The sequence below is a fragment of the Neophocaena asiaeorientalis genome, unplaced genomic scaffold, assembly GCF_003031525.2.
Source record: "Neophocaena asiaeorientalis asiaeorientalis breed wild unplaced genomic scaffold, Neophocaena_asiaeorientalis_V1.1 scaffold118, whole genome shotgun sequence".
NCBI classification, from domain to species: Eukaryota; Metazoa; Chordata; class Mammalia; order Artiodactyla; family Phocoenidae; genus Neophocaena; species Neophocaena asiaeorientalis.
Window position 1 is genome coordinate 5,959,241 of NW_020175528.1, and position 10,536 is coordinate 5,969,776.

The following is a 10,536-nucleotide window of genomic DNA, read 5'->3' on the forward strand; positions in this document are numbered from 1 at the left end:
TATTTTTATATGTAAAAAACATACAGTGTGTTAAATGAGAAGAATGTAAATCAGAATTTCAATCAGTGTCCTTGAAATCATTTGTGATGGAGGAAAGAAAGGAAGACAGGAAGAAGAGAGGGATGAAGGTAGGGGAAAAAATACTGTCCCTCATTGTCAGATTTAGCATTGAGCAGAATTTCAATAAACTTTGCTGCATTGATAAACGTAAAATATATATGTCATCTATTCTAGATTCTTATTACTTTCAAACTGGTGTGAATAAAAATTTGAAATTTTCTTCCAATTTTCAATTTAAAACTTAACTTTACTTATTTTTTACTTGTCTATGCTTAGGACTCCTTCAGAACTTCATGTTTTCAAATACAAGACATGTTATTATTGAAATGTGTGAGTATACATATACCAGTATATGTAAATGTGTAACAGACGATCGTGTCCTAGATGGCTGTACATGCGTGTATATATATGCATACGCAGTCTAACAATGTTAATTTTTTTCTTTAATTTTGAATAATCTTTAGATTATAAGCATAAGAAATACTCAAAATGCCTCTTTCTAAGAATTTATATCCATGTATATTTATGTGTGTGTGTGTGTATATATATATATATATAAAATGAGATTTGGGACCTTTAATTCATTGTTATCAAATAACTCTGTTCCAAAGTAACTGTCCCTTTGCAGCCAGTTAAGCCTACTGTGCTCTCTTCTCCCATGGGGGCCTGGTGTGCAATGGCTGCAAACAGTGGCCTCCTCGGTAGTGTATGCAGCCGGTTGCCTGTACCGCTTGCCCCAAGGGAACTTGGAGACAGCTTTTTCCAGTGGACATTCATGACTGGCATGCTGTCCCCAGTCTAGGCTCCACGCAGGTATGTGTGGTGCCTTTGGAAAGCCCCAGGGCACAGTGGCCAGGGTCCACGTTGCCCAAGTCATCATGTCCATCCATACCAAGCTGCAGAACAAGGAGCATGTGATTAAGGCCCTCCACAGGGCCAAGTTTCAGTTCCCTGGCCACCGGAAGATCCACCTCTCCAAGAAGTGGGGATTTACCAAGTTTAATGCAGATGAATTTGAAAACATGGTGGCAGAAAAGTGGCTCATCACGGATGGCTGTGGGGTCAAATACATCCCTACTCGTGGCCCCTGGACACATGGCGGACCCTGCACTCATGAGAGCTTTGGCACTGCCCCCTCCTTACTCATGCCCACCCATAAATCCTACTTTCCTGTCAAAAAAAAAAAAAAGTGATTGTCCCATTTTGCCCTAGTGTTCTTTATTGATGATGTCACTGCTCCTTTATTGGTGGCTGAGTTTATCAGCATAGGCAATAAAGGAATGGAATGCTAAAGCTAGCTTATTAAATGCCTGTTTAACTTTAGTAAAAGGATACTTTAGCCACCTGAGTCTGGTTTCAAACAATATTGGTGCACTCAAGCTGTGCCCCTCCCCATTCCACTTCAGCCCAGGATCTTATAAGTGCCACTGCTATTTACAGGGGCATTGTGATTGTTAACTGTTGGGAGACAGAAGAGGGAGAAGCATGAGGGCAGTAGGGACCTCTCTGACCAGCCCCTTGGAGTAGGTTTTAGTCACTAGAGAAAAGGACGAGAAGCCAGTCGGACTGATTTGTGAGACAAGTTGAGGCAGGTCAGTGTGAGAGCCAAGAGAGATGGAATGGTTCTGTGGGAGCTGTGAGCCCTCTGTAAGACATAGGGCACAAGCAGAGCTGACTGGGGCTCACAGCTTGGTGGAAAGGAGCATTTTCTTAGTCCCTGCATGGAATCCAGACTACTGCAGCAAACCAAGCTGTAGACCCCATACCACTGGCTCAGGCACTGACATTCTCACGGCGAGCACCTCTTACTAATGAAAACGTGGGGGGCAGACGTGCACAAGAAGAAAAGGAGAGGGAGAAGAACATGGTAGCAGCATATGAAAACAGCAGGGATCCTTCGCTTTGAGAGTATCAAATGAGGGTGTGTATGCGTCTGCGTGTGTGTCCCAGGAATAAGTAGAGGACATTTTGGGAAAATCCAAATATTCCTATTTGGATTTCAGGACCATTTGTAAACTTGGCTTAACAAAAATATATGTATATTTAGTGGCTGTTGCTAGACGACATTAGGGATGTTCTGCAGTCATGGGGCCAATATTTGTTGAACTCTGCTTTCTATTGAGGATCACTAGTGCTTTACTCCTTAGTCTTTTTTCTTTCTTTCCTGTTTTCATTACTTAAGGAATGCTGAATCTCTCATCAATCTTAATCTAGGATATTCTGCTTACTAGGAAAGAGCATGGCATTTCTGGCATAGGTAAATAATTTCATATGATACGTGCTTTCCCAATAAAATGCACAGCTATGAAAAATAAAATCGACAATGAATTATTCTGATTTTCTCTAAAGAACCACTTAGCACATATTAGAGTCAACAATGAAGTAAGACTACCATGATCAAGAAAAGGATAAAAGAGTAATGGGGGAAAGCATAGTAGATGAGGTACTTCAGCAGCAAGGATTCAAGAGTTAGGATGGAATTTGAGGCAAAACCCAAAAAGCTTGGATTTCTGCTTCAATATCATGAGTAACAGGGAGCTGAGTTATACCACCCTTTCCCAAATACAACTAGACTCTTGATAAGATGCATTCTTAGAGGCATCTCTAGTTTCACTGGAGGTGGAAGGGATTTCCAGGGATTATCGCACCAATTGAGGATAAACAGGACAACTAACTAGAACTGAGCCTGGAAGCGCAGGGAACCTGGGCTCCTAATATTGTTGGCCAAAGTGTATTTCTGAGCTACGCAGGAATATGGTCAGGATTCTGGAAGCTGGTCCCCAAAATGCGGGAGCCAGGATTTTAGTAGTGGGAAGTTAGCATGACAGCCCACGTGAAGAAGAGTCAATGTGATGGGAAGCCAGGATAGATCTATGGACAATGGTGAGGAATAAGTTTGCATGAAAACTGAATTCCAAACCAACACCTGGACCTTTGGATCAGCAGTGACAAAGAGAGTTGATTCTGAGACTCCCAATCTAATGCAAAAGCCCCCAAAGAGGCCTGTGAAATAGGAGATAGGAATGTTCCCCAATAACATAAACAATGACAAAAGTGGGGCCAAATGCCCTTTGTAGGAAAGTATACCTAATTAGGACCTCAGGACTCCCACAGATTAATATGACATCACATCAACATATGAAACAACAGATTTAGAAAACTAAGGGCTAAAGACATTAACACTCTCAGCATTTCTTTGTATAAAATATTTAAAGACATAAAAATAAAATTGCAAAGATCAACACACTCAAGAAAATTTTCACAAATAAGAGTACAAACTTGGGGCTTCCCTGGTGGTGCAGTGGTTGAGAGTCCGCCTGCCGATGCAGGGGACAAGGGTTCGTGCCCGGGTCCGGGAGGATCCCACATGCCGCAGAGCGGCTGGGCCCGTGAGCCATGGCCGCTGAGCCTGCGCGTCTGGAGCCTGTGCTCCACATCGGGAGAGGCCACAACTGTGAGGCCCGCGTACCGCCCCCCCCCAAAAAAAATAGAATACAAACTTAAAAACAATTGGCTTCTAGAAATAAAAATATATGCAATCATGGACGTTAAAAATCTCAAAAGATAGGCTGAGTGTATATCAGAGTAGACACATTTGAAAAGAGGGGTAATGAACTGCAAGGTATACCTCCTTATGTCACAAGAGGAAAAATTCATTCTCACTGGTAGAAATGTAGATTGTTCCAGCCATTTTGAAAAAGCAACATGGCGACATCTCTTAAAATTTCAAGACAGACAAGCTGAGTTTTGAGAAAATAATTTTTAAAAATAAAGGCACCTACCTGTAAGCATATAAGTAATGAAGGGAGATGGATAGTTGATTTTTATTAATGGGTTATTTATTCTTCTTTTTACCACTGACTTCTATGCTGTTATAATTTGGAAAATTGCAAGCTAAGAATATTATTAGAGAAAAAGAAGAATAATAAAAATACCTGATATTTATATAATATTTATTATATGCTAGCCACTATAAACACCTTTTATATATATAAAGTCATCTTTTCAACAATGTTATAAGGTAAGTACTAATATTACTTTGAAATATGGGTTGCTCTAGAACACATGACGATAATAGAGTTTGAACATAGGCAGAGAGTCTTATTCTAAAATTTTCACTTTTACCCACTCATAATCTATACACTTTTAAATACAAGCAAAATATAGGAAAAAGAGTCCTTTACAACCCTCAAAACAGATTGAAAGAAGCCTGGAATGGTAGTTAACACGTTTGTATATAAATAGCTTGTGAGATATAAAACTCCAACAGGCAGGAGAATTTGAAGACCAACATCTGTGTTACAAATATGAAAAGTCAAAGAGGCTTTCCAGAATGAATTTTCAGTTCCCAAAGTGCAGCACATCCTTGTCAAAAAGACAAAAACAAGAATTAATAACTCAGTACAAATCCCTGGAGAGTCCTGTTAAATTTAATCTGGCTATCTCTCCTCTTTTAGGAAACTGAGAATTAGGGAGATTGGTATTTAATAGGAGATGGGTTCCTTACAAATGTACCCACTGTCAACTTCTCCAGTTGGAAAGTTTGAAGAAAAATCACAAGCTGAATCCAACAACAATAAAAGAGAATCTCTTACAGTTCATTAGAACTGAATATTTTGTAAATAATGTTTAGGCTATCTCTTCAGAATTGTAGGTGATCATGAATTAGAAGTAAGGAAATGAATAGTGAAAATCTGTGTGGACTTAAATAGTGACACCTCCCCTGAATATAGTTTAAGCATGTTTATCCTGAAATGAAATTTCAATGCAACATGAAATTTCAGATGATCATTTAACGTTTTCCTTATTAAAAATGATTACTCAGGCATGACTTCAATAAATTATCTAGGAAAAAAACCAGAGTTAAGTACCATAACTGTTTGCATGTTCTTCCATGTTAATATCATTGGGAAGAGTAACAAGCTAAAATATCAATATATTTAAAATCCAACCCACTGCTCAATTTTCCCTCTTTATAATAGTTGTAGAAGAAATTCTCTACTACATTTCATGCTAGATGTCTTAAAAAATCATCATCTGCTCTCACTGGGGTATACTTAGACTGCCTCATAAGGTGGACATTCCTAGGGAGATAGTCAATCGGTATCAAATTCTACTTAAATGTACATCAGTTTTTTGTTTTGTTTTGTTTTGTTTTTGCGGTACACAGGCCTCTCACTGCTGTGGCCTCTCCCGTTGCGGAGCACAGGCTCCAGACGCGCAGGCTCAGCGGCCACGGCTCACGGGCCCAGCCGCTCCGCGGCATGTGGGATCCTCCCGGACCGGGGCATGAAGCCGCGTCCTCTGCATCGACAGGCAGACTCTCAACCACTGTGCCACCAGGGAAGCCCATCATCATTATTTTTTCAAAGTTCATTCGACAAACTGGTTTAGGTTTAGGAAACTAATGAATAGAAAAGAAATACATTCTTTTTTTAGGAAATGAAATAATTGTTCTCTTGATTGAGAACAACCTCTCCATTTTGCTACTTAATGCAACTAATATTTAGCAATTATTAAGTTTGATAAATTTCATATAATTAGTAAGCAGCCAACAAACCACAACAGAGGAAAATATTCACTTGCCAATAATTTGGTCATCCTTTTCTGGTAGAATGTTTTGTCTCAGCTTAGGGGCTATTTAATTGTAGTCATAGAGGAGCCAGGCTCAGAATTCTGCTACACAGCAGGGAGAGAACTACCCTCAATTACAAAGAAGTTCATCCCAGTCTTTCTATGATCTGTGTTTCTATTAAACCTAAGTTAGCTCATAAACAATTGGTGAATAAGGGAGTGATATCAGTATATGCTCATTGTTATGTTGATTCATATGGGATTTTTTTATAGACAAGTGGAAACAGAAGAGGGAATAGAATTATGACCTTTATCAGGAAATATCCTTCACCCCAGGTGCTGCACAGGCCAGGAGGTCTTCCATCTGTATTTTAACAGCTTCCTCCCAGGAAGCTCACCCCAGCCTTGGAGGATTCTCCTGTGCTCAAAGTTCTATTAACACCCGACTTTTCCCAGTGCCCACAAGCCAGCATTTCTAACCAACTGTCTTTGCGAATTTTCACATCCCTTGAGCATCCTACTGTCTACGCTGTCCAAATTATCTCCAAGGTCCCCAATTATTGTTTCCTTAGGGCTCTGGATGTAAAGTTACATGGGTTTTGAGTGGTCTGTCCCTAAAATTATTTTCCCATAGGCCCTATTGTTTCAAATGTGTGAATTTGCAGAACACAAACCCTTTTGTATATATCATGTTATAACAGAATAACTTTATTGCTAAAAGATACCCTATGGCTAATGGGGAGCTAATCATTTGAGTTTAGGTTCTATAAAGACATAAGAACATTTAATAGAATTAAAGTAGCACTTCTTTAAAAGAACTGTATATAAAAACAATTGCTCAGAAGACAGTTTGCCATCAAATAATTTGCTTTATTTAATGAGTTAAGGCTTGTCTTTAACTTCAAAGAATATACTAGAAACATACAGTACCCTGAACACACTCCTTTCTAAACTTTAGTCTGATGCTAGGACTATTATTTGATCTAGAGCATATGTTCCCAAGCAGGCCTGGGTTCCCAGTAGGCTCCTGCTACCTTGAACAACATACATTTGGGGAGAGGGGCTAAAATGGTAGTCATTAGCCATTTCTCCCAATACTTAGTTCCTCCTCTAGATCAAGAGTCTTAATCTCACAGAAAATGATGCTACTCTGATATAAGACAGCTGTTCTCAATGGGAAGGAATCATAGTAAAATGAGAAGGTGAAATCTTAAAAATAGGCACCAGGAAGTCTAGCCCACATCAAAGGTAGAATCTTTGGAATAAAAGAAAATAAGGAGAGGGAATATGGTATTAAGACTTCCCATGTTGTGAAATACTGACCTAGACAAGTTAATAAGAAAACTCAATAATATGGGACATTTTTGAAAGCAAAAGTTGTTGCTATCACTTAGATTTTTAACCAAGGCCATCTTCTATTTCCACATGATCCCCTCCCACTTGATGACTAATTGCATTTTTCTAAAGAAAGGCATAAATCAGAGTGAAAGTAGGTGTACTGAGAATACTTATAAATACATATTTATATATATGTATGTTCAACCTTATTTAAGAGAGGAGAGTTCTTTCTCAATCTTGATCTTTAAAATAGAACTTAGAAATAATAGTGAAGATGGGTGCTAAACTCTTTTATCATAGAGATTTAGGTTCTGTCTATAATTAAAAATAAGTTCCTACAAATCAACAGTAAACTGTCCTGAGGAAGCTTAAGATGATTTATGGGCCAAAGTATTAAACTTGTCAAAGGCCACAGTTTAACAACACAAAACTTAATAGTGACTTGATTTTAAGTAAGAATCGCTGTAGATATATGGATTGCTGGATCTGAACATTATTATGGGACCTCACTTATAGTAATATGAATCTTAATATCAAATCCAAGCTTTTGCCTTTTATTTTATTCATCAAAACTATATCTGCTTCATTGGATCAAGCTTTAAGCACACTTCCTACAGAAGTTGTATATTGATGAGCTCCTTCCATCTTGGAATTCTATGAGAAACCCCTCCAATGCTCAAATGTATATAAGAACAGAAAGATGGACAGATTGGGTGGTTATTGGGTAGGGTAGAGGAGAGTGGGGAGACGCAATGACGTTGGGTAGAGGGCATTCCTCTTTCTTTTCTGAAAACTAATAGACCCCAAAGACAGGAGATATATTGAGCATACTTTCTTTGCATCACCCTTATAATTTTGTTCTTTGGATATGAAGTATTTGGAAAATATTAGGAAAAGAACAACAGTGACCTGGTAATGAAACTGCTAACGTTTATTCTTCCTTTGTCCTAAAATATACTTGGGAACAAACTGAGAAACATTAAGGAACATTAATTGTGTCTTTGAAATTCAAATCATGCAATTCCACTCTTACAAGATTTTTTAAAAAGCTATATATGAAAAAAGGATCCTCGTCCCTGACTTAATACATCGCCTTTTATTAGGATCAGCACATCTCTTTCCCTCATTGGATTAGTATACCCCATGAATCCTTAGTTGTTTTATGCATAAAAGGTGCTGAACAGTGGTTTCTGAGTTATGAATTAAAGGGATACTTAAATACAGCTCACTGCTCAGTATCATGGGGGAAATGACGACCAGGAAGAGGACAGGAGAACTAAATTACTAACAAAATAAAGGAGAACGAATGAGATTTCATACTTTTCGGAGGGGGGAAGGGTGAAAGCCAATAATTTAAGTTAATGATGCAAATGAACAGAGAATGACCCATTTCTGTAACAGCCTTTCTACCTCTCGTATGGGCAGAATCAAGTCTGTGATGAGCCATTGCCTACACCTTTCATAGCCCCAAGAGCCCAAGTCATCCCTCTCACAGTTCCCACCCTTCCCCAGGCTGCTGATAATGCACTTAGTGGCCAAAAGAACAGACTGGACTTCACTTCTCTAAACACATCTGTGCCCTGGACACGGACCTGCACAACATTAGCAGTAACTGACATGGCCACCCAGAAATTGATAAGCTGATTATATTATTTATATAGGGATGCACAGGACCTAGAATAGCCAAAACAATTTTGAAAAAGAAGAAAAATTGGAAGAATCATTATTTTATCTCAAAATTACAGTAATCAAGACAATTTTGGAACTGGAATAAGAATAAACATACAGATCAATGGAAGAGAATTGACAGTCAGAAATAGACTCTCACATATATGGTTAAATGATAAGGGACAAATGTGGAGGGTAATTTAATGAAGAAAAGATAGTCTTTTCAACAAATGTTGTGAAACAATTGGACTTGCATATGCCCTCACTGTGCATGTCAAAAATGAATGTCAACATTTATTTTATACCACCGGCAAAAAATAACTAAAAATGGACCATAGACCTAAATACAAAATCTGAAACTACAAATTTTTAGTAAAAAAAAATAAAAGAAAAACCTTTGTAATCTTAAGTTGGACAAAGATTTCTTAGAACATGTAATGGTTCATTTTATGTGTCAAGCTAGCTAGAATATAGTGAATATAGTCAGTTGTTTGGCCAAACACTAGATTACATATTGCTATAAAGGTATTTTTTAGATGTGTTTAACATTTATAATCAGTTGACTTTAAGATTATTCTGCATAAGGTGGGTGAGCCTCAAACAATCAGTTGAAGGCCTTAAGAGCAAAGGCTAAGGTTTCCCGATGAAAAAGGAGTTTTGCCTCCAAACTGCCACATAGAACTTCTTCCTGAGTTTCCAGCCTTCAGATGCAAGACTGCAATATTAACTCTTTTTTTAATTGTGGTAAAAAAATAATAATAACATGAGATCTACACTCTTAACACACTTTTAAATGAACAGTAATTATTGTTAACTATAAACACATCGTTGAACCTCAGATCTCTAGAAGTTTTTCATCTTGCCTGACTGAAACTTTATACCCATTGAACTGCATTTCCCTCACTTCCCTTCCCCCAACCCCTGACAATCACCATTCTACTTTCTACTTCTACAAGTTTGACTACCTTCGCTAGCTCATATAAGTGAAATCCTGCAGTATTTGTCCTTCTACGACTGGCTTATATCATTCAGCATAACGTCTTCAAAGTTCATCCATGTTGCAGCATATGATGGGATTTCCTTTTTTTTTTAAGGCTGAATAATATTTCATTGTATGGATATACCACATTTCCTTTATCCATTCACCCAGCATTGAATATTTAGGTTGTTTCTACCTCTTGACTATTGTGAATAATTCTGTGATGAACATGGGAGTGTTCTCTTGAAATTGCAGCCTGCTGCCTTGACCTATGGATTTTAGACTTACCAGCCCTTATATCCACAATCACTTGAGCCAATTACTTAAATCTCTCTCTGTCTCTCTGTCAACTAGAGCTCTTATACCTTGTTCTGGGGAATATAAATGGCATGGCCACCTTGTTATTATATTGAAAATACACCTACCATATGACCCAGCAATGCCACTCTTATCAAGAGAACTGAAAACATATGTCTACACAATGACCTGTAAATGAATGTTTTAGCATTTTTATTTATAATCACTCAAAACTGGAAACATCTCAAACATCCTTCAACTCGAAAATGGATAATAAATAAATTATGGTATATCTACACAATAAAATGCTATTCAGCAATAAAAAGCAAGGAACTACTGATACATGCAAGAACTTGGATGAATTTCAAAAACATTATACTGAATGAAATTTTAAAAAGACACAAAAGCCTACCTACTAAATGATTCCAAATACATGACGTTCTGAAAAAGGAGAAAATCATTGACACAGAAGTCAAATCAGGGAAGGGATTTTGGTGTGATGGAGCTATTCTATACTTTGAAAGTGGTGGTCACTGTTCTTATAATTTTAGGTAGTTACAGACATCAGTTAAATACTGGGCTTCGGATTAACAATACATTTAGCAAGTAAATTGAAATTG

The 10,536-nt window shown here is 37.9% G+C and overlaps 1 non-coding gene across 1 annotated transcript; it reads left to right on the top strand.

The window, feature by feature from the left end:
* Window positions 1–682: 682 nt before the first annotated feature.
* On the top strand, window positions 683–818 carry LOC112415948 (small nucleolar RNA SNORA70). The gene has a single exon (XR_003006396.1). It is a non-coding gene; the product is annotated as a small nucleolar RNA SNORA70 (small nucleolar RNA).
* The last annotated feature ends 9,718 nt before the right edge of the window (window positions 819–10,536 follow it).